Raw genomic sequence first — 24481 nt, 5'->3', positions numbered from 1 at the left:
ATAACAAAGAAACTCAGCAAAATTAATGCTGTGGAGCTTGACCTTCTGACCCCAGAGAAAGAGCCACCTCATGGCTTTGTGGTCAATGAACAATAGTCCGGCAGTTCCCATTGTCCCACTGCCCTGACTTTTGGATGGTCATTAAAGCTGTATATCCAAAATATTAAATGTTTTACAAGTTAGACTAGAAAGAAGATTTGTACTTTTTTAAAGAAGCGTGTTTAAAATCTTGAGACTAATTGGAAAAAGAGCTTCTTTTTTTCAAGTCTGCAGGTAAAATCCTTTTGTTTTATCTACTCAATGTGTCCTGTATCAAAAAATGTTGGAGAAAAGGAAAATATTAAAAAATTTGAACTAGGGTTTGGGGAATTGAAGAATGGTGAAGTATGTATTAGAACTTGTATAGGAAGGTGTTCTTTGCAAGTGGCCCAGGGAAAAGAGCATATTTTCTCTTTATGGAGACTACAAATGAAAAAAGAGAATGAAATCTGTTACAATTACACAGATGTAGTATGTGTGCACCCCCTAGAGTTGTGCAATAAAATAGCATCACCCTCAACCCACACACTCTAGACTTTAAGGCAGACAGGAAATGACAGTCATTATAGAGGCAGACTTTGCAGAACTGCCTCTGATATCAGTGCTATAGGTAGAATAACTAGGAAACAAGTGGCACCCTCAGGATTTGTGTGGCTGGTTCAGAGCCACCTCCTACTTCCTTCTTTCTTGCTTTGGTCCTTGTTCTCTCACAATGTCTTCTGCAAGTATTTTGTGTACTTGTAGACCTGATATTAAAATCCAGATTTGATTTCCCTTTGAAATTGCTTCTTTATTGCCTTATTTGTCCAGTGCCTCTCCATGTTTATTTCTCCCTCATAGAAAGAACTTTCTTTTTATAAGGACTATCTATTGTTCCTTAAAATATCCTTTTATAGGTTAATGCAGACTGTCATCCAAACACTGTAATACTATCCTCCCGTTGTTCATCAATTTGCTCAAGCGGGCACCAGTAAGGTCTTCATTGTGGACTGTTGTTACTGTTTTTGGCATATCGAATATGCCACGGGTAGCTTGCCAGGCTCTGCCATGCGGGTGGGATACTCTCAGTAGCTTGCTGGGCTCTATCCCCTAGAATTTTAGATTGCCATTCCTCATCTTTTCTTTCTAATCCTCGGGATTTATAACAGCAGTACCCCTACACTAGGATACTGCCATTACAAATCTAAAGAGAGGTGACTACCATCCCTTGTTGATCTCTCCATATTGACAACAGCAAAAAATTATAGCCAGAGAAGGGCCAACTTTCTGGATAACATCTGTGGGACTGACCAATTCTCAGGCCCAGAAAGAAAGTTTCAGGATATTTTTATGTTTAACTGATTTCAAGAAACTCATCCTGTGGTCTAAAACCACATGTCATCTAATATTTTGCTGAAAGATAGAACGCTCTCCATTGGAAACATTGCCAACCAAATTCTCACTGTTTGCTTTGGTACCAGTGTCAATAGTCACATACGATGGAGAGAGAGAGAGAGTTGAACATGTTACTCCATCTTACCCCAAATTGAAACTCATTTCATTTATTGTCCAACAGATTTTCACGTGAACAACTCTGGTGTTAGGTGTGGTGTTGAAACAGTGTAAGCATGAAACACTGATTAACGGTATTATAAATCATGATACTTACAACAGACAAAAATTTTATTCTGTGGTTGTATGTGGTATGGAGTTTCCAGAAATGAAAGTAAAGCAAGATCCCAGTGCATAGTAGAGATTTATAAGACAGGGGAAAATACTATAATGATGAAATACTGTAAGCAATGTCATCTAGGGTTTCCCTCCCTAAAGAAGTCAGCACTTATTTCCAAGACATTATCGGGGTGTCACTTAGTGAATGGAGAGACCATTTTGATCAGAATAATCAGGAGACGCTGTGCTGAGGAAGCATCAGATTTTGAAGGAGAATCTTTCAATTCACCTCCAGGCAGCTGCTGCTCTGCTTCCTACTTTCTCCACCAAGGCTGATATGGAAGCTTCTCTCTGCTCTCTTTCGGGTGAGGGAAAAAGACAGGGAAACATGCCATGGCTCTCAAAGCTTCTGCTCACACCCTCATCACTCACTTTTCACAGGCCGAAGCAAGTCCAAAGGAGCAACCAGATGTCAGTGCAGTGAAAAATATACCCAGGAAGGGGCAGGCTGGGCAGGGAGCAAGGGCCCCCTTCCCGAGCAACATTTTGTAGCAATGCAATCAGTGATAGAGAAGGGGTTTTTCAGAAACTTATCTAAAAATTTCAGTCCACAAGTCAAATTGTTTAGCTGGAGCACTGAATGAGTATTGAAGAGAAAAGCTCCGTGAGATAAGAGGTTGGAAGGATTGAGGAGGAGAAGGAAGAAATGCAATATAATGGAGCTAGGAAGACCAGACCCCGAGTTATATTTAAGGCAAAAGTTTCTGTGAGAGGTGACATAGACAACATGGCTGGGGCCAGAGAGATAGTAGCACTGTCGTCCCCATTGTTCATCGATTTGATCGAGCAGGCACCAGTAACGTCTCCATTGTGAGACTTGTTGTTACTGTTTTTGGCATATCGAGTACGCCACAGGGAGCTTGCCAGGCTCTACCATGCAGGCGGGATACTCTTGGTAGCTTGCCGGGCTCTTCAAGAGGGATGGAGGAATCAAACCCATGTCAGCATGTGCAAGGCAAACGCCCTACTGGCTGTGTTATCGCTCCAGTCCAAGACACCTTTTAAAAAAGTTCATCTTGGGTCAGAGCCATATTATAGTGGATAAAGCACTTGCCTAGCAACTGGGTTTGATTTCTGGCACCATATATGTTCCCCCAAGCCCCATAGGAGTAATCCCTGAGCACAGAGCCAGGGGTCAGACCTGAGCACTGCTGGCTGTGGCCCCCAAACCAAACCGATACATCCTTTAGGCGCTGGAGAGCATAGCTCAGCATTTGAGCATGCTGCTTGCATATGTGAAGTTCTGGGTTCAACTCCCAGCTCCACATACATAATGGACACCAATGGGTTTATTTTTCTTATAGAAACCAAATCTGTACAAATTTCTCAATAAAATGTCTAGAAAGTCTGTCTGCTTAATCAGCTCAAAGTTCAGACTTTTTCTTTCTTTTTTTCTTCTTCTTATTCTTAATTGAATCACTGTGAGATAGACCATTACAAAGCTTTTCATGATTGGGTTTCAGTCATCCAGTGTTCCAATACCCATCTCTTCACCAGTGCAATTTCCCAGCACCAGTGTCCCCAGTTTCCCTCCCTGTTGGAATATTTCCCCTTTTCCAGCTGCCTTTTGGAGTTTTGTCACAGAAACCTAGCTGATCTTTGACCTACAGATCTAAGGTGCTAGTCAGGCATGATTTGACTTTGTAGATTCCAGGCCCTGGCCCAGCCTAGTCTTTGGGATGTAAATTTCAGGTGCTATCTAGTTTGTAATTGACATGTAGATTTCTTGCTGCAGCCCAGCCTGGTCTTTGGGATGTAAATCCGAGTGCTTTCAGCCCAAAGAAGGCTTTGGTTTTGTTTTTGTATCTTCTTTCGGGGGGGGGGGGGGGGGGGGGGGGGGGGGGGGGCCTAGATTAAGGGCCTGCAGATACAAGAGAATTATATTGCCTCAATGTTCTTCCGGTAAGATCTTTTGGTGCTTTTGGTGACGTCAATGTATTGCGCCCTTTGGAAGGGCCATGATCAATAAAAGGGGTTCGGAGAGAAGGTGAGGGGGGTGGAAAGTGTATAGAGGTGGAAAGTGTATAGGTCGGCAGAAAGTGTATAGAGGGCGGAAAGGTGTAGAGAGGTCGGGGAGAGTGTATAGAGAGAAGATTGGAATAAACTGCAAGTGAGACCAACCATCATGGCTCCGTTTCTTCCTTCGCCTGCCACATCTTCGTCATCAACCTCCCCGGGGTGGGGGAAGTGGCCGGAGGCTACCGAACTCGGGTGGCGGGAGAGACGGCTGCTGCCCTAGGCCCTGTGCCTGGCTCGGTGCTGTGAGGCGTCCCTTCCCTCGCCCGCGCCTTTTCTTTTTATTTTTATACACCTCCCCCTTCCCAAATCCGCCCCCACCCCCAAATCCAGCCTGCCGCTATGGCAGGCACCTCTCTTCTCTCTCATTTTGGGCATTATGGCTTGCAATACAGATGCTGAAAGGTTATCATGTATATCCCTTTACCTACTTTTAACACTCAATTCTTGTCCAGAGTGATAGTTTCCAACTATTGTTGTCATACTGGACCCTCCTCTATCCAAAGTCCAGACTTGTAACTCACCTGTACATAGCTAGAGGAATAAGCTAGCTCTAAAGAAAGAAAGGTTTGATAGCAGTCTAGAAGAGCAGTGTAATGATTAAGAATCCATTTTTTATTAAAGATAGCCAGACGAAGTGTACTCCCATATAACTAGATGTGCCTGTTACAGCAGGTAAAGTGCCGCTTGCATGTGCTAATCTGGGTTTAACTATTCCTGGCACCACATATGTTTTTACATATGGTTCCATGTATGTTCCTTGAACCTCAACTAGGAGTGATTCTTGAGCACAGAACGAGGAGTAGACCCAGAGCACAGCTGGATGTGGCAGAAGAAAGGGAGGGAGGGAGAAAAGGAGAAAGGGAGAAAGGGAGATTGGGGGGAGGGAGGAAGGGAGAAAGGTAGAAAAGGGGGGAGGGAGGGAAGGAGGGAGGGAGGGAGGGAGGGAGGGAGGGAGGGAGGGACTGGTTGGGTGCACTCAATTGAAATATCTTTGATTCATAGATAGATTCATTTTAACATTGGGTGATAATCCACTGTCCCAGTTTCTGTGTGAGGTAGATGTTTGGGTATATAGATATAGCTTAAAAACATTATACCTCCTGCCAGCTCTCTCAGGTAGGTAGGATTATCCTGTTTTTGAAATTGAGGAAGTAGACTCACAGAGGTTAAATGACTTGCTTAAGGACACAAAAGTAGCTCTTAGAAGAGCCGAGATGCAAATTGAGGTCTTTTCTTTCTACTGCATCACTGCAGGGCAAAGAAATAAAAATGTCACCTTTCTTTAGTATTGACTTGTTATTCTTTATCTTCTCCTTATGCCCACAGCCTTAAAGCAAGGTTAATATGATACTTTTCCTCCTCAAGCAGAAGTTGTCATTAAAATGATGTTTATATAGCCACTTCTTGCAATAGTACTTTAAAAGTAAATAAATCTTTACCTGAGTTATTTAATGTAAAATCCTGTGGCAGAGACAGGTAAGTGCATATATTTTCCAGCTTTTCTAACCGTTAGGAGAGTCATATGCTGGCCACCGCAAAGTGAGCAGACTTGTGCGTTATCCAAGCTGACACTATTAATTACTGGTACATGCCCTCTCTGTCTCTCTTGCCCTGTGGTGCAATCCTTGGAAAACAACCGTCCCCAGTGACCTAAGAAGATGGGAGAGCATCTTCACGCCTTAAAATTTAGATGGGCAGGAATATTTCCATATGGTATCTAGCCATGTGAAATCAATGTGTATTTCTCACTGATCAGTCTATCCTGGTCAGTGCAGATTCTGCCCCCCACCCCCAACTTTAATTGAAATAATTAAGGCATCACATCTGTCTTGTTCATTCTCTGATCCCTGCTGTTGACTATAGAGTGTCCCACAAATGGTACACTCAGTAAACTTTGGTTGAAGAAAAATGAATAAATCTGAAAGTTGTGGGGAGGAGCTGGGGGAGGTTGTTTGTTTATCTGCTTGTTTGCAGGCCATACTCTGCAATGCTCAGGAGTTACTCCTTGCTCTACACTCAGGAATTACTCCTGGCAGTGTTCAGAGAACCATATGGGATGCTGGGAGTCACATAGGGTTGACTGCATGCAAAGCAGAAATCCTATCCACTGTACTATCACTCAGGCCCCTGAATCTCAATTTTAATATGTCTTCTTTATATGCTATTGACTTAAGCCATCTACAAACTGTTTTTGAAAACCAATCTTCTTGAAATCTCTTCTTATATAAAGCCATTCCCAAGATTTTGATTTTACCTTTTATTTAGATCCATTTAAATACCACTTGACATCCTAGGTCCTCATAAACTAACCTCAAGTCCTAGATTTTTAGTACTTTATGTCTCATCTAACACTTCTTGCCGACATGGGCCCTTTGTTATTATCCCACTCTTCTAGTGTTCTAGGAACAAATATTATGTTTTTTTTTCTTTCTTAAATAATTTTATTAGAGCAATATAATTTACAAAGATATTCACCGTGGGGTCGTAGACATGCAATGTCAGAGCACTAGTCCCACCACCAGTGTCCCTTTCTCTCTACTGAATTCCCAGGTTCCCTCCCAGAACCCCATCATGCTCCACCCTCTGCCACTTTTAGCAGGGTTTTCCTGAGCAAATCAATTCAAGTCTTTCAGTCTTTTTCTCATTCTTGTAAAACTGTTATCTGTAGCAAATAAGAAAATAATTTTTAACTTCTAAATTATGCAGGACTACAAATAGGTGAAAAATAAACCTCTTTTTCTTTTGTTAGCTTATATTAGCTTGGGTAATCAATTAGAGGAACAATGTTAAGGAGCAATGTTAAAGAGAAGTGATGCTGTTTTAATAAGACATTTGTCTAACTTTTTGTAATTTTTGAAAATTTTATAATTTTCTTAATTACCTAGCATATACAATTTCTAGGGACAGTTGTCAAAAGAGTCTATAAGACATCTTTGGTTATCTGCTCCAATCCCATTTTTCTATTTCCCCTCTTAACTTCACCTCCATTTTTTGAAGATCCTATACCTTTTCATGAGGTCATGTGAGGCCATGTTTATCCAAGGTAGATTTGATCATGAAGGCTCCATTTTCACTGCCAGTGATTAGTTTGTTCATTGCCTGTAAAACATTTCTGTGGAGTGAGATATGAGAGAGTGCAGGAAGGCTTAAAAAAAAGAAAAATATATATATATATATTTGTCCTTAAAAATAAATACTCAAGAGGCCAGTGATAGTACAGTGCGTAGGACATTTGCCTTGAACACACTCAACAAGTTGTGAAATTGAGGGAGCCTGAGGTCCATGTTGAGCATGAGAATGGTGGATAGAAATTTGGAAAGAAAGGAATTCCTAGGAGAGAGAGTATAAGAGTTATGGTTTGGGCTACCTGTATCCATACCAGCTTGATCCCAAGTGCCATGGATGGTCCCTCACACACTACCAGGAATGATCCCTGAACACAGAACCAGGAGTACACCCTGAGTACTGCTAGCTGTTGCCCCAGACAAACATACATATACAAATATCTATCACAATCACGATCACGAAATCCTGTTGATCATCCAGTGGCTCGAGTGGTCTCAGTAACCTCTACATTCGTCCTATCCCTGAGATTTTAGAAGCCTCTCTCTTCTCGGCCTTCCCAACAATGCCGCATTGGAGGCTCTTTTAGGGTCAGGGGAATGAGATTCAGCTGGTTACTGGCTTTGGCATATAGATACACCATGGGAAGCTTGCGAGGCTGTCCCATGTGGGCAGGAAGCTCTCAGTAGCTTGCGAGTTTCTGCCAGAGGGAAAAGTAGGTTATAAGATATCTTCTGGGAGCTTGCTTTTAAGTCTCTGGATGTTGGCCATCGATGGGATTACACACACCTGGATTCCTTTGCCGGTACCTTCATGCATGAGGCTTGTCTGAAAGTGTGGAGAGGGGCCTTGAGCATGGCTGTGGCTAAGTTCTGGTGGTCTTCAGCCACCTGGAGCTCTGCTCGGGGCGGGGAGGGAAGCTGGAGCCCATCCCCTCCAAGGCGCCCTGGGAAAGACAGCCAGGCATGCAGGCAAGAGATAAATATCTATATCTATTTATCTATGTATTTTTCTATAGAGATAAAGACACAGATCCTAGATGATCCCTTGAATAAATAGACCCTACAACACTTTTTCTCCTGGTTTTTTACTTACATAATAAAATAGTCTTATCCTTTGAGTTAATTATGTCTAGGTCTTATATTACATATAGTCCTTGAAATATAGTTAACATTTGACATTGTATAAGTTTAAGCCATACAAGTAATGATTTGGTGAATACTTTTGTTGAAATGATGACCATGTTAATAGTTAACACCTCACATGTACAGTTTTATCTTGTGATGAGAACCTTTGAAATCTAATTTATCATCAACTTTTAATAAATTCTTGAGATAAGAAATCTGATTGGACCAGTTTTTACCCTAATACATAAGGACTGGCTCTTCTGTTCTTTAACTAAATTAGTGCACCAAGCAAACATTTCATTGGGAATAAAATATTTGACAACTCCAGTGAATGGGGAAAATTTATTATATTATAGTATATTATATCATAGTTATCATGTATCATATGAGTCTTACCGTGATTTTTGTATCTCTCCCTATATAGCATAATTTAGCTAAGTTTGGCTTTCCAAACTGGGAAACATAGATAAAAACAATAGCACTTTCTAACCATGCTTTTTATTATGCCATTTTATATATGCCATATATTTTTCCTTTATTTGGGTCACACCTGGTAATGCTCAGGGATTACTCGTGGCTCTGCACTCAGGAATTACTCCAGGTGGTGCTTGTGGCACAATACCGGGTGCCGGGTTGGCCTCATGCAAGGAAAATGCCCTACCTGCTCTACTATCGCTCTGGTCCCTATGCATTTACTTTTTGAAATAGTCAATTATTTCCCTTCAGTATGAATTTCCCTTCATTAAAAATTGAAGTTCAAACATTACAAAATTACGTATTACAGAAAATTAAGTACTATATAATGAGCAAAATTTCTAGTTAATGACTTCTTCAGATTGTATTTATGTTTACATTCTAACAAGGACTGTGATGCATATGCACTACAACTTTTCCCCCGTCTTGTATTTTTTGTTTTGTTTTGTTTTGTTCTGTTCTGGAGCCATACCTAGCGATGCTCAGGGTTTACTCCTGGCTCTGTGCTTAGGTGTCATTCCTGGCAGCCTAAAGGGACCACAGGGGTTGCTGCTGATCAAACTTGGGTCAGCCTTGTTTAAAGGCAAGCACCCTACCCACTGCTATCACTCTGGCCCAATCCTTGATTTTTATTATAATGGGTAAGATCAATCAGTATGTGTTTGTTTATATTTTCCTTTTTCACATAACAATATATCTTTTTGAGTATGCAATGATAGACATATTTGCTGATCGCCAATTCTATTGTCAAACACAACTAAAAAAATTAGACAAAATATTTCATTGATTTGATTTGAAGATATCAGAGAACTTCTCAGGCGACACGAACTTGAGGTAATAAGATCCCTGATAAATAGCTAACACAAGGAGGTCAGTTCAACATTCAGTCTACTTTTCTCCCAATGCCTCTATCTGATTCACAAGCAAAGAGCAGAGAAGTTGAGTAATGCTTCTGGCAGTCTTACCATACAGAAAATGAGAGTTCAAAACCCAATAAGGAAAAGGGATAAAGTTAAGCTTCACAGGTTATCAGTTGGCATTCACAAAAGGCTATACCCTGAAGACAGGGGTAAACAAGAAGTAAACAGCCCTCACAAAGACTGAAGTCCAGTTTTAATAAACTCAGCCTCTGGAAGGATTGAGTAATTGGTCCCTACTCTCTTTGTTAGCAGTAAAAGTAAATCTTTGTAAGAAAATAAAGTTACCCAGAGTCTCAACCTGTCTTAATATCCTTAATATATAAAATATGGCATCAAAAAAATGTATATTTCAGGAGCTGGAGAGATAGCACAGTGGGTAGGGTGTTTGTTGTGTATGCGGCCGACCCGGGTTCAATTCCCAGCATCCCATATGATCCCTTGAGTACCGCCAGGAGTGAGTCCTGAGTGCATGAGCCATGAGTAACCCCTGTGCATCACCAGGTGTGACCCCCCCAAAAAAATGTATATTTCAAACTACATATCATTTCAAAATCACATGACTGAAGAAATAAATGATAGAATCATACCTAAAGAGTAACAGGGACATCAGTTCTATTGGGCATACAACTTTATTTTATTTTTTAGCTTTAGGAAATATATTTTAAAGTCACAATTAGGTGATAAGGCTAAAATAGTGTTCAAGTTTCAGGTATGAATGTATGAAGGTACTTTCCACCCTCACCATTACACTGCCCATGACCCTCTCCGATATCCCTATGTTCACTACTGTCCAATGTTCCTTCCCTCTCACCCCTGATCCCATTATTTGTTAATTGGCAGTTATAGTTTTGTTGCATACTGTTACTTCCCTTACCATTGCCCATATGTTTAAGACCTTCCAACTAGGTTCCCCTGTTACTTCCCAGAAGCTATTTTCCTCACCCTCTACCCACTAATCTAGCATTATCAGACCTGTATTTTAATATTTGACTTTTTTTTTGTCAATTGGTATTTTCCATAACTTTGAATTGTTTCTTTATCTTTTACAAATGATGAGATCTTCCTGTAGTTTTCTTTCTCCCTCTGGCTTATTTTCACTCATCACAATACCTTCCAGTATTATCCAAGTTGCTATGAATTGCATAGACATACAGTTTTAATAATTAATAACTTAAGAAATTATATTACCATATGAATAATTTTAGCATAAGATGAAATTATAAATGTGAAATGGAATTTCATAATTGAAAAATAAAATAGCTGAAATTAATAATTTAGATGTATGACAGTAGATTATCCACAGATGAAGAGAAGGTTAGTGAACTGGGAGCTATTTGAGAAGAAAATAGCTAAACTAAATCAGACAAAGAAAAATAATTAATGCAGGTAAGGGAATATTAGGTATATGGATATGGGTTTCTAAAGGATATGTACTTAGAAACCCAAAAGAAGAGGAAAGAGCAAATTGGGCGGAAATAATACATGAAGAAATAATGACTACATTTTTTCTCAAAGTAAATAAGAACTTTATTTCTCTGAGAGATTTAAGGACTTTCAACCTCAAATAAGGTAAATATGAAGATGTTAATGCTTAATACATTAAAACTACTAAGAACCACAGATGAGTAGAAAAATCTTAAAAGAATGAGACATCTTTTCTTTAAAGTACAATTAGATTTAGAAGTAATTTATGATAGAAATTATGAAATTTATAAGACTATGGAATAACATTCAAAGTATGCAGAGAAAATTACTGCCAAATTAATACTTAAGAAGGGAAACTTTTAAAAACAAAAGCATAGCATTGTAATGATGCAAACTCTCCCCCAAATTTCCATGCAGAAAAAAATGCAATATCAATCAAAATCTTGGCAGACATTTTTTTAGAAACTGACAAGCTGCTTCAAAATCCATATTAGAATGTAAATGTCCAGGAGTAACAAGAACATTTCTAAGAAGATCAAGTTAAAGGAGTTATGCTAGTAAAGATTCCCATTTTGTTATAAAAATACAATAATTAAGATACTTATTATCAGTATAATAAAAGATAAAGTTACAAAAAAACCTAGAAAATCCATAAAGAACCCCACAAACATAGAGACACTAGTTTTATGGGAAAAGTGACATTTACAGGGCAAGGTAATAATATGGTTTCTTCAGAAAAATGGCTCTGAGTGCTAAAAAAAATACAGAAAAATAAGTCTTCATTCATGCCACACTTCATGCATTCAAATTGGATTATAGGTATACCCATGAAAGGTAGAACTGCTGAGTTTCCAGAATATTATGTAGGAAACTACCTTCAGGATATTTGGATATGTTGGGTTTTTATAGGATGTAATAAACACTATAGGAGATGGCATCATAAGTATAATTTGAACTCACCTACTAAGGTGTACATAACAAATCTGTAGTTAAAGGAGACCAAAAAGCCAGATAATTAGAGATTCCAAACAAAGATAATACTAAGACAATTAGAATAGGACTGTAGCACTGTCGTCCTGTTGTTCATCAATTTGCTCAAGCGGGCACCAGTAATGTCTCCATTGTGAGACTTATTGTTACTGTTTTTGGCATATCGAATATGCCACAGGGAGCTTGCCAGGCTCTGCCTTGTGGACGGGAAACTCTTGGTAGCTTGTCAGGCTCTCCAAGAGGGACGGAGGAATCGAACCCAGGTTGGCCACGTGCAAAGCAATTCGGATAGACAGAATAATTCACTCACTATGAGAACTATGGGAATTAGCTGTCAGAAGTTTTGCTGATGATGTGGAACTTCTCTCTGGAAAACGGGAAGAGGGGTCTTCCCTGAATCAAGCACCCAACTCCTCAATTTGATCCTCCTCCTCAAAAAAAAAAAAATCCCAGGAGTTCCAACCTTGAGAACTAGTTAAATCAAGAATATCAAACACTCCCAGGAGAAACGCAGAGCTATTGGTAACTGAGAACTTACCCCCCATAGGGCCTGTACACTGATTTGCTTGCCCCAGGACTCAGGACAGTGACATTAATTTGAAATGTGTTTAAATCCTAGGAGAACAAAGCCTACTTACTTAATTAAAGCATCTGGTTAAGACAAAAACTCCCTATGTTAGAAATGCTGGTGGACATTTTAGCAATCTCTTGCACCCTTGCTAATATGTGTTGGTGTTCTCCTTCCACTCTACTGAGTCTGGGAGCAAACCTACTTTGGGATCTGCTCATCCCTGCTACGTAGACGAATGTTGCAGCCATGTATTTAGGAGCATGACACAGCATCACACCTAAAATACTCATCTGAGATCATAAATCTGCTCCAGGCTCTATATCAGGCCTTTAATTCTGTACGAACCATCCCAATCAATCATCAGCTGGCTACAGCTGACCCATCCAGCACTGGGTTTAAGTTACGTGTGCTTCACCACAAGTCATGCACAAGAAAGCCCATGATCATCCATTTATCACGTGAACAGTAACTATGGGCCAAAGTGGGGCCAGATTTCCAGCATTACCTCTACTCAGTGCAGTAGAACTGATCACCTTGGCCAGGTCTTCTGCTTATGATGATATAGCTGAGTCTGACCTGCCTCCCAAATATCTCGAGGCAGATGAATGCAGCCCAGAAGGAGTATGTGCTGAGAGGCTTGTTTGGGTGACCAGAGGAGTCTGTTGCACCTCTTAACTTTTTGAAACATCACTTGCACACGACCAATATTTTAATACCAGGAGAGAGAATCACATGCAGGCAAAAACAGAGAATCAGGAAGAATAGGGACGCAGAGGAACATATCCCAAACTAAAGAGGAATATGAGAGTCCTGTAAAGAACTTAAAGATAAGCAAAATTCCTAACAAAGTGTTCAAAGTAATGGTTTAAAAAGTGTCAAGGAAGAAGAATTGATGGACTATAAACATTTAAAAATATACAAGTTATGGAGTTGAAAAATGCAATAATAAATCTGGAAGATGTAATTGAGGGTATCATGGTAGACTAAGTAAAGCAGAGGAGCAGAAAAGTAAGCTGGAGACATAGCAATAGGACTCACCAGAGGGACCAGTAAAATGAGAACAGAATATTTTAAAGCAAAGATACACTAAGAAACCTTTGAGACATCAACAAGTAATATTTGCATTATAGGGGATTAAGGGGCTGAAGCTATAGCACAGTGGGTAGGGCGTTTAACTTGCATGCAGCTGACCTGGGTTTGATTTCTCCATCCCTCTGGAGAGCCTGGCAAGCTACTGAGCGTATCCCGCCTGCCTGGCAGAGCCTGGCAAGCTCCCCGTAGTGTATTCGATATGCCAGAAGCATTAACAACAAATCTCATAATGGAGACGTTACTGGTGCCCACTCGAGCAAATAGATGAACAACAGGATGACTGTGCTACAGTGCTACAATAGGGGATTAAGACAGAGTGGGGAAGGAGAGGAAGAGGAGCAGGAACGCAAAGAGGTGCAGGAAGAGGAGAAGGAAGTGGAGGAGGAGGAGGAAAAGGAGGAGTAGGAGAACGAGAAGGAGGAAGAGGACAATGAAGAGAAAAAAGGGGATGAAGAAAAAGAAGAGAGTTGAAACAATAATGATCCCAAATTGCCCAAATGCAGGGATGAGAGGAGACATCCGAGTACTATAGTAAGCATAGAGAATTCTAATAGAAATCCAGAGAGTCGTACCAAGACCACAGAAATGGCAAAAGTTAAAGAGAAACTCTTAAAAGCAGTAAAAATGTGAGTGCCCGAGAACAGATGACTAGTTAATCTATGGTACATCTACACAATGGAATACTATGCAGCTGATAGAAAAATTAAGTTATGAGATTTGCTTATAAATGGATGGACATGGAGAATATCATGGTGAGTGAAATGAGTCAGTGGAAAGGAATAGACATAGAATGATTGGACTCATTTGTAGGATGACTCATTTGTAAATGAGACCAATACTCAAGGACACTAGATACAAGGGCCAGAAGGATTGGCCCTTGTTTGGAAGCTCACCTTAAATACTGGGAGAGAAGGTAGTTGGAATAGAGAAGGGACAACCATGACAAAGGTAGTTGGGAATGATCACTCTAGATAAGAACTGTATGCTGAGTACAGGTAAAAGAACAATCATAATAACCTCTCAGTATCTGTATGGCAAACTATAATGCCCCAAAGGGGAGAGAGAGACAGAGGAGAGAGGCAGAGACAGAGAGATAAAGAAGGAAAATGCCTGCCATAAGGGTCTGCTGGCGGGAGGGTGGCAGGCGGGAAACTAGGGACACTGGTGGTGGGAAATGTATACTGGTGGAGGGATGGGTGTTGGAACACTATATGACCATGGTCTGCTTTGTAACTCTGGATCTCATGGTGACTCAAAAATTAAAATTTAAATTTAAAATGAATGAAAAAATAAAAGCAGTAAAAAATTAAGTAAAATGAAATAAAAACAAAGCCTATCACAATAAAAGAAAACCCATAACACTATCACCAGACTTTCAAAAGAAACTTTAAAGACTAGAAGAGAGTAGGATGACATAATAAAAGTGCTGAAAGGGAAAATAAAACTTTCAAATAAGCATTATGTAAACTGTGTGGTTAAATTTAAGAATTAAAATAAGGATTAGAAGCTTCCTAGGTAAGCGAAAAGCTAAAGGAATTCATAAACACTAAATAAGCCTTACAAAAAATATTAGGAACTTCTCTGAAAAATAAATAGCAAGAAGCAAAATCAAGGAAACATCCATAGAAAGTAAACCTCAGTGGAAAAAGTCATAAAAGTTAGTTAAAAGAGACATGATAAATACGTGAAATCACTGTCATCACTGTCATCTCCTTGTTCATCGATTTGGTTGGTAAGAAAAAAAAGAGAAAAATATGTGAAATGGAAGATCAAAAAGTAAAATGAGTGAGGGGAAGCAAAGCTCTAGGGTTTTGGAGTGCGTTCCAATTTGAGTAGCTACCAACACAAAATAAAATGTTGTGCACATAAAAACGATGTCAAAACTTCACGATAACTGCAAAGATAAATGACAGATACACAAAAGAAAATTATAATGAAAACTGAATTTAAATACAGCACTAAATAAAACAATCAAACTATCAGGAAAGAAAAAAAGAAGAATCCGATCAGAAGCAATAGTTAAAATGGGAATTAGCACATACCTTTTATAGTCACCTTAGATGTAAATAGTTTATTTTTCTTAAAAATGGACATAAACTAGCATATTGGATTTTAAAAAGACACAGCTGCCTGCTACTTCCAAAATACTCCTTTGCAGTATGGACACTGTATCACTGCATCACTGTCATCCTGTTGTTCCTCGAGATTTACTCGAGTGGGCACCAGTAATGTTTCTATTTCTCCCAGCTCTGAGATTTTAGCAGCCTCTCCTTACTAGTCTTTCCCAATGAATGGAGGCTCTTTCGGGGTCAGGGGGATGAGACCTATTATTACTGGTTTGGGCATATCGAATATGCCACCGGTAGCTTGCCAAGCTCTGCCTGTGTGGGCGGGATACTCTTGGTAGCTTGCCAGGCTCACTGAGATGTCTGTATATACATACATCTCATATATATATACATACATACTCATATATATATATACAAGAGAGTCTCTTGCCCGCATGCCTGGCTGTCTTCCCCGGGGCCCCTCGGAGGGGATGGGCTCCAGCTTCCCTCCCCACCCCGAGCAGAGCTCCCAGCGGCCGAAGACTACCGGAACCTAGCTACAGCCATGCTCAAGGCCCCTCTCCACACGTTCGGGGACAGGCCTCATGCATGAAGGTACCGTTAGAGGAACCCAGGTGTGCGTAATCCCATCAACGGCCAACATCCAGAGAGAGACTTAAAAGCAAGCTCTCTCTCAGCTGCGCAATATCCTGTAGCCTACTTCTCCCTCTGAGAGAAACTGGCAAGCTTCTGAGAGTTTCCTGCCCACATGGGACAGCTTTGCAAGCTTCCCATGGTGTATTCATATGCAAAATCCAGTAACAAGCTGGATCTCATTCCCCTGACCCTGAAAGAGCCCCCAGTGGGACATTGTTGGGAGGGCTGAGTCGAGATAGACTTCTAAGATCTCAGGGAAAGGACGAAATGAGAGGTTACTGAGCCCACTTGAGAAATCGAAGATTAACGGGATTTCGTGATCGTGATACACACACACACACACACTTTGTGTATACACACACACACACACACACACACATATATATATATATATATATATATATATGTTACTCTCTCTGATTTGTTGTCTACTGTCTGAACTCCATCAAAAATGGTGTGGTAATTATGGAACATGGGTAGAAAGTGTCTTATAATGTGTCGAGTGACCACTTCGCGGTCTGGGAAGCAGCCTGGAGCATGGCAGCGGATGGATAGTGGAGGTCAGCTGCCGGGGCTGGGTCCCCTGGGGCGGGGAGGGTTCTTACCTGTCCCCTTCTAGGGCCCCCTGAGTGAAGACAGCCTGGCACAGAGTCCCAGTATGTATTCATCTAGGCTGAAAGTAAAGTTAGGATAGAAAAAAATACTCCATGCAAACGGAAGTGAAAAAGAAAGCTGGTATAGATATACTTATATCAGGTTAAATAAACTGCAAACCAAAGTATTTTTGTATGATACCCATCTTTGTAATAAAGTACGGTGATAAAGGTATAAATCCATCTAGCAGATACAATGTTAATCAATATACATACACTCTGCATAGGAACAACAAAATGTATAAATATTAACAGACCCACCAGTAGAAATTGCAAAAAAAATGCTATAATAGTAGAGTTTTTAAGCAATTTATTTATATTTGTGTATGTATTTCTAGACAGAAAAAATCAATTTGGGAATATTAGATGGGGGTTGGGGGCGAGAGATAGTACAGATAGAGACAGAGGTTAAGTCTTGCATGTGGGTGATTTGAATTTGCTCTCTGGCACCACATACGGTCTTCATAACACTACTAGGAATGACCACAAAACCAGTAGTAAACCCTAAAAACAACCCAATGTGGCCAAAATGTTTTAAATAAATAAAAGTAAGTACCTTAAGCTAGGAAAACGTAATACAAACATACAAAGTGTTCTGTTAAGAGCAACAGAATTCACTCTCTTTTAAGTTTACATAGAAAATTCTTAGAGGTCAATCATAAGTTGGGATATAAAACAGATCTTGGTAGATAAACATAAATAAAAATATTGATAATTTGGATATTATTAGTATTAAGAATTTTTGTTCTGGGTCAGAGAAATAGTAGAATGAGCAGCGTGCTTGCCTTTGATCCCCAGGGGTCCATATGATCCACAAACTCATCCAGGAGTGATCCCTCAGTTCAGAGCCAGGTGAGCATGACAGGGTGTGATCCAAAACCTAAACTAAGAAAAAGAAAAAAAAAGAACTTCTGTAGGATACATCATTAAGAGAATAAAAAATAAATCACAAAAAATTCAAATACTAAGACGAAGTCATATCCAGAATGTACATAAGCACTTACACATATGTTTAAACATCACAGAAAATAGGAGAAAGATCTTTAAAGGCACCTTAGAAAAACCAATAATATAGGGAAGGTGTCTAACCTCATTAGTCACTGAGAATTGCAAAGTAAAGCTACAAGGATTCATCGTTACCCACTAGAAGAGCTGAAACAAAAAAGACTATGACTTTCCAAGTGAAGTGAGGAGACGGAGCAACTGGAATTTTCATACTGCCATTGGAATAAAACTGTTCTTTTAAAAAGGGGTCAGTGTGCAAGAGATAGGTCAAAGGGCTAATGCATATGCTTTGCATGTGGGAGCCCAGGTTCTATTCTAGGCAACGCATGGTCCACCAAAGCATCACCATTAAGTAACCTCTGAGCACCGTTGGGTTTAATCCCAAAACCTTCCCCAAATGATGAAAAGAACAGTTTTAGGGGCCAGAAAGATAGTACAGTGCTTATGGTACACACCTTGAATGTGATTGACCCTGGTTCTATGATCCCTTAAATATTGCCAAGTACACCCTTAGAGACCTATTGTGGCTCAAAATGTCCCCAGATATAGCTGGGTGACCTGAGTAATCCCTGGCACTGAAGGGCTAGAACAGAACTGCACCCTTAGCTCTAGCATTTAGCCACCAGTCCAGTTGGATCTTAAATTGCCAGGACCGGTCCCCCAGTCTTTTGAGCACCACTTAGGAGCTGATTTTCACAAATGATGGTTTAAATATATATAAAATCAACCAACATAATACACCATGTCATTACAAGGAAATATAAAAACCATATGATCATATTAATAGATACAGAAAATGCATTTGACAACATCCAACATCCATTCATATAAAGATTCTCAATCAAATGGTAACAGGAGGAACTTTCCTCAATATAGTTAAAGTCATTTACCATAAATATACAGCTAATATTTTACACAGTGGTGAAAATCTGAACACCTCTCTCTTAAGATCAATTACAAGATAAGGTTGCCCATTCTCTTAACTATTATTAATATAGTATCAGAAATCCTGGCTATAGAAATTAGGGAAGTAAAACACACTAAGGGCAATCACACTAGGAAATCCAACAAATTATCACTATTTGCAGATGACATCTTACTATGCATAGGAAACCCTAAAGATTCTATAAAAGACTCCTAGCAACAATAAATTTGTAATTATGTGGCAGTCTATAAAATCAACATGGAAAAATCTATCACATTCCTATATGCAAATAACAAAATACAAGAGAAAGAAATAGAGAAACAATCCTATTTACCATCACGACTCAAAAAATCAAGTGTCTGAGAATCAATATAACAAAAGAAGGGAGAAAACTTAAATGCAAAAAATTATATTTTATTGCTAAGAAAATAAAATACATAATGAAATGGGAAAACATTTCTCTGTTTATGGATCAGAAGGATTAATATTGTCAGAATGACAATCCAACCCAAAGCAGTACAAAGATTCAATGCAGCTCCTATAAAATTACCCATGACATTTTTAAAAGACATAGACCAAATGCTGCTGAAATTTTTATGGAGTAATAAAATTCCTCGAATAACCAAAGCAATCCTACAAAAAAAAGGGATGAAAGGCTCTTCTTTTCCCAATTTATATAAAATTGAACATGCACCTACTCTACAATCCAGGAATTGTATTCAAAGGTATATGAATATAATTCATATATATGAATACAATTCCAACATAAATTTACCCATGTGCATCAAAGCATTATCCCCAAATGTCTATAGTCGCATTATTTATAGTTTCCAACACTTGGGGTAAAACAATAGAATAGACAATGTGTGGTTTATTCTGTAGAATGTAATACTATACAAGAGGAAAACACAAAATACTTCTACATAGAACATTACAGATGAGTTTTACAAACATAATGGTGTAGGGGCATAAGGGATAATACAATGAGCAGGTTGCTTGCCTTGCATATGGCCCACCTGGGTTAGATCCCTGGCACCCCATATGGTCCCCTAACACTGCCAGGAGTTAGCCCTGAATATAGAGCCAGGGTAAGTACCGAGCACCACCAGGCATGACCCCTTCAAAATCAAAAACAAACAAAAGAAAACAAATGCACATAACGTTGTATGAAAGAATGTAGACTCAAAAACAGACACTGGGTGATTTCATTTATGATGCTGAATTAAAATGAAATAGAGAAAGCCTACTTTATGAAGTTAGAAGTGAGCTTAGTGGTAAGCTTTGTGTAACTAAAGCTTTGGGAAGATTAGCAGGGATAATGACAGGTATAGGCCAAAACTGTGGGTTTCTAGAATGTTGTCAAGCAGCTCTGGAAAGCTGGGGAAGCTTATGGACCCTGTGTTAAAATAGTGCTTGTAAAGGAATACAGTAATATGCTTGTTATTAGGAAGGAAAAATACATTCAAAAAGAACTCCATCCGCCTTGCATTGTGTTACTTTTGTTTACTTTCTCTTTGAAGAAAAGGATATGACAAATAATGTGTAGCACTGTAGCACTGTCATCCCTTTGTTCATCTATTTGCTCGAGCGGGCACCAATAACGTCTCCATTGTGAGACTTGTTGTTACTGTTTTTGGCATATCGAATATGCCACAGGGAGCTTGCCAGGCTCTGCTGTGCAGCTGGGATACTGTCCATAGCTTGCGGGGCTCTCCGAGACGGGTGGAGGAATCAAACCTGGGTTAGCTGCGTGCAAGGCAAACGCTCTACCCACTGTGCTATCGCTCCAGTCCAAATAATGTGTCTGTCCTCCTTGTTCATCGATTTGCTCGAGCGGGCACCAGTAATGTCTCCATTGTGAGATTTGTTGTGTGTATTTTATTATAAATACTATTGGTTTGGGGGCCACATTAAACTGTATTTATAGATTACTCCTGGCTCTGTGCTCAGGGCTCACTTCTGATGGTGCTCTGGTTACCATAGGCAGTGCCATGGATTGAACCCTAGTCAGCCACAGGCAAGGTAAGCACTTTGTCCACTGTACTGTCTCTCTTGTAAGCATGTATATTTTAACTCAGTTTAAGTTGAGGAGGAGAATTGAATTTGAGAGATTTTAGTGAGTTCTAGGCCATGTCTAACTGAAGAATGTTGGCCCACTCCATAGGGATAATTTTAGTGGTGCGGAGTTCAGATGGTGGTTGCCCAAGACAAGCTTGGTGGAAATCTCACTTATCCATCAATAAGTCAATAGCTACTTACTGAGCAGCCCCACCCAGTAACAGACAACATTTCTGGTGCTGGGATAGGGCACTAAGGAAGGCAGAGGCTCTCTCAAGGAGTTTCCAGTCTAGTGGAAAAATATGGGCAAAAAGCACACAAAGCATTTCTCTTCATCATCAATAAGATGCTGTTATTTTCCTATTGAGTTACTGGAGAGGGGCATATCGGGGGTTCAAGTGGGGAGAGGAAGGGTGGGAGTCTTGCCTGGCCCCAGGACTAGTTGGCAATGAATCATGCTTCCACTTCAGCAGTGTCCAGGAACATTCAGAGACTGGTTGGGATTTCTGGCTCATTCCTTTTAAGAAAAAGAATATATGTGTGTTCTCTCTGGTTGCTCTTCTTAATACCTGGGTAAATGGCTGTTTACACAGGCACATCAACCCGCCACTCCCTTAAAGGCAAACAGCTGCTTCCTGCATTCCCCTCTAGCACAGATTGATCCCCCGAAACATTGTGTACCCAGGGGAAAGGCGGGGAGTCCTCCATTCATTAATTCATTCAGGAAAGATTTGTTGGAGCCTAAGCACAGGGCACCATGGTACATACTGCAAACATTGTGAAGGACAAACAAAGAGGAAACTCTTTCCCCTCCCTCTGTCCACTCCACACAGAATCCAGGATGGATTGAGCTGGGAATGTCTCAGCATCCCCAAAGCACCTCTCTAGTACAGTTGGCAAGACCCAAATCTGGTCAGGGATACTCTTAAGTTAGGATCCCGAGTGAGCTTATTGGAGATTTCAAGTTACTTGGGCTTCAAAACTCCTTGATCAAGAAGTGCTTTCAGGGGCTGGAGCGATAGCACAGTGGGTAAGGCATTTGCCTTGCACGCGGCCAACCTGGGTTCGAATCCCAGCATCCCATATGGTCCCCGGAGTACCGCCAGGAGTAATTCTTGAGTGCAGAGCCAGGAGTAACCCCTGTGCATTGGCAGTGTGACCCAAAAAGCAAAGAAAAAGAAAAAAAAAGAAGTGCTTTCATAGCCTGGTTGTTATGGTCAGACAATATTTGAGTCAACTCCAAGTTGTCAGGATTTCAGAAAAGGAGAAATCAGAGGTCACTAAGTGTGCTGAAATACAATTTGAACCCAGTTCCTAAATTACTACGTGGTAAACTACTAGGGCCAGTTGAGTTTGTCTTCCACTTATTTGTTTTCTTCTCCAGGAGATACGCCTCAATTTTAGTTTCCCATGTTGAAATTAGTACAGCCTATCATTATGACAAGCAGACTTGAGTTTGGACAATACGTTCTGTTTTCAAAGGGTTGCATATTTTTAGTTGTGTCACTCCAGTGTCCATTCAGTGTGTTTGCGGAGAACCCACTGTGTGCCAAGCCCCGTGGGAGGTGCTGGGATTTATTGACAAGCCAAAGATAAACAAATCCCTACCCTCACAGTCTAGTCTGGGAGGTCAACATTGATGAAAGAAGTACCTACATAAATATAAACTTACCACCACCATGACTGTTTATGTTAGTTCAGGTCCCAGGAATAGACACTAAGACAGGACTAAACCTGATTTTGATTTTTTTTTTTGAGTGAAATTAGTATAGAACTGGAGAAGCCTGGAAGAGACATTAGTGGTGTCACAGTGTAGTGGTTTTGTGGAAGAAAAGTTGTCTAGTTCTTAACTGTAGAGTCATCTTGGAATTCCTTCCAAGGTCAAGGTTGCCTGTCAGATGATTCTTACATTTTCATGAGTGGGCCTGCCTTCATATTCTTGCTATTTATTGTAGCCTGGAAGTCCCCTGGGGAACATGGTCTCAACAAGAAGTATCAGAAGATTCAGAGACCAGAAGCTGGGGTGGTCTTTCTTTCAGTTAGGTGCCCCCTAACCAGAGATCAACAGAGCAGGTGTTCAAGACTACATAGTGCCACCAAGAAGCAAAATAAGGTCACAAAGGCGATAAATTAGAGGAATTTGATCTGATCTATAAGAACGGGGACTTCCTGAAAAAAAAAATTTGTGTTGAGTGAATGAAGTGAGAAAGGAGTGTTCTAAGAGGAGGTAAGAGTAAAGGGTAAAGTCCTTTGGCAAAAGGCAACCTGGGTTGTTCCAGAAGCTGAAGGCCTACGTTGGTTAGAGGCATGCAGAATGTCAGACTGGAGAAAGGGCATTGCTAAGAATCCCCAAGAGTTCTGATAACAGAAAAAAAGGGAATTATTTTTTAAAAACAAGATCACGATGATTTATAAGATTATATATGTTTTAGGGGTATAATTTCACGCCTCTTCAAAATATATATCATCACATTATACCTACCGCTGAAGTACCAATGCCCCTCTAGAATTGTCCATTAAACCAACACTTTCCCTCTCCAATCTCCTTTACCAATACCAAAAAACATTATTTTAAATATGCATCTAAAACATACTAGGATAGAAGGAGGGGAGAAAGTGAGTATGATGTGTCCACAGATTCCCAGAGGATTTCACTGTGGCTGACTGGTAGGAATTGAGTGGTTGTAGGGACTTAGACCTGGATGTCTTATACTTAAGGTAAAACCATAAATTTCAAATCAGTAACTGCTCATATAAATATAACTTAGGGATATGTTTAGTTTGACCTTTCAGTAGTTTTAAAATTTTCTGAATATTTTGCTCACATTTAAAAATTGAGCTCTTCTGCATAAAAATCTCGATTACCAACTTCTCTTAGAAAATCAAATCTAGCCCACATTTTCGCTTGAAAGCAATGATTTGGGAAAGATTAGAGGCTGTTTCCTTTAGAGACAGGGCAGATGATCAATAAATATTTACTGAATGGCAAATGAATGAATGAGAATAGAGACCTGTGGGTTAGGCTGGACTGCGGTAAAGGAATCTTTCTTAGCCTGAAAGAAAACGTGATTTAAGACGAAGTCCCAGATATGCTAGTAAATGTTTAACAACGAACTCTTTGGGGGAAAAAAAGAGTCCTGATTTATAGTGTTTGCCATTTTTTTGTGCTGTAAATATTCCCACCATGGCTGAATTCAAGTGACAAACGTGATGTCATGAAGACTAAGCTAAAGATGAGGACAGTCAGGTCCCCCAAGATGGTCCAAGTCAGCTATAGAACAGCACTTAGAGATGTGAAAGTACAAGTCTCACATCACACCACTGAAACAGAGACCTTCTGAATAGTCCTGGAACATGGCAGGCACTCGATAAATGTTTGTTACACCTGGATGTGAATGGATTAAAGCCCACAGATGAGAAATCAGTGGAGAACAGGGAAAACTAAGAGGGGATATTCTGCAACCACAAGTAAGGAGTTATCATTTCTTTTGGCAAGCTACCTTTCAGAGTTTTTGATTTTTCCTCTACTCAAATAAAGAGGAAAAATTAGAAGATTGCCCTGAATGATGATGTAATTATTTTTTTAAAAACAAAACATCATTGATAGGATAAAAGGATTTGTTAGGAGTCATGATCCCCTAATTGGTTTACTCTCTAGTCCCTTGTGATTGTCTCTCAGATCTCTGATCCTCAATGAACTGCATC

The sequence above is a fragment of the Sorex araneus genome, chromosome 8 (assembly GCF_027595985.1).
Source record: "Sorex araneus isolate mSorAra2 chromosome 8, mSorAra2.pri, whole genome shotgun sequence".
In the NCBI taxonomy this organism is placed as follows: domain Eukaryota; kingdom Metazoa; phylum Chordata; class Mammalia; order Eulipotyphla; family Soricidae; genus Sorex; species Sorex araneus.
Note: the sequence above shows the minus strand (reverse complement) of the source record.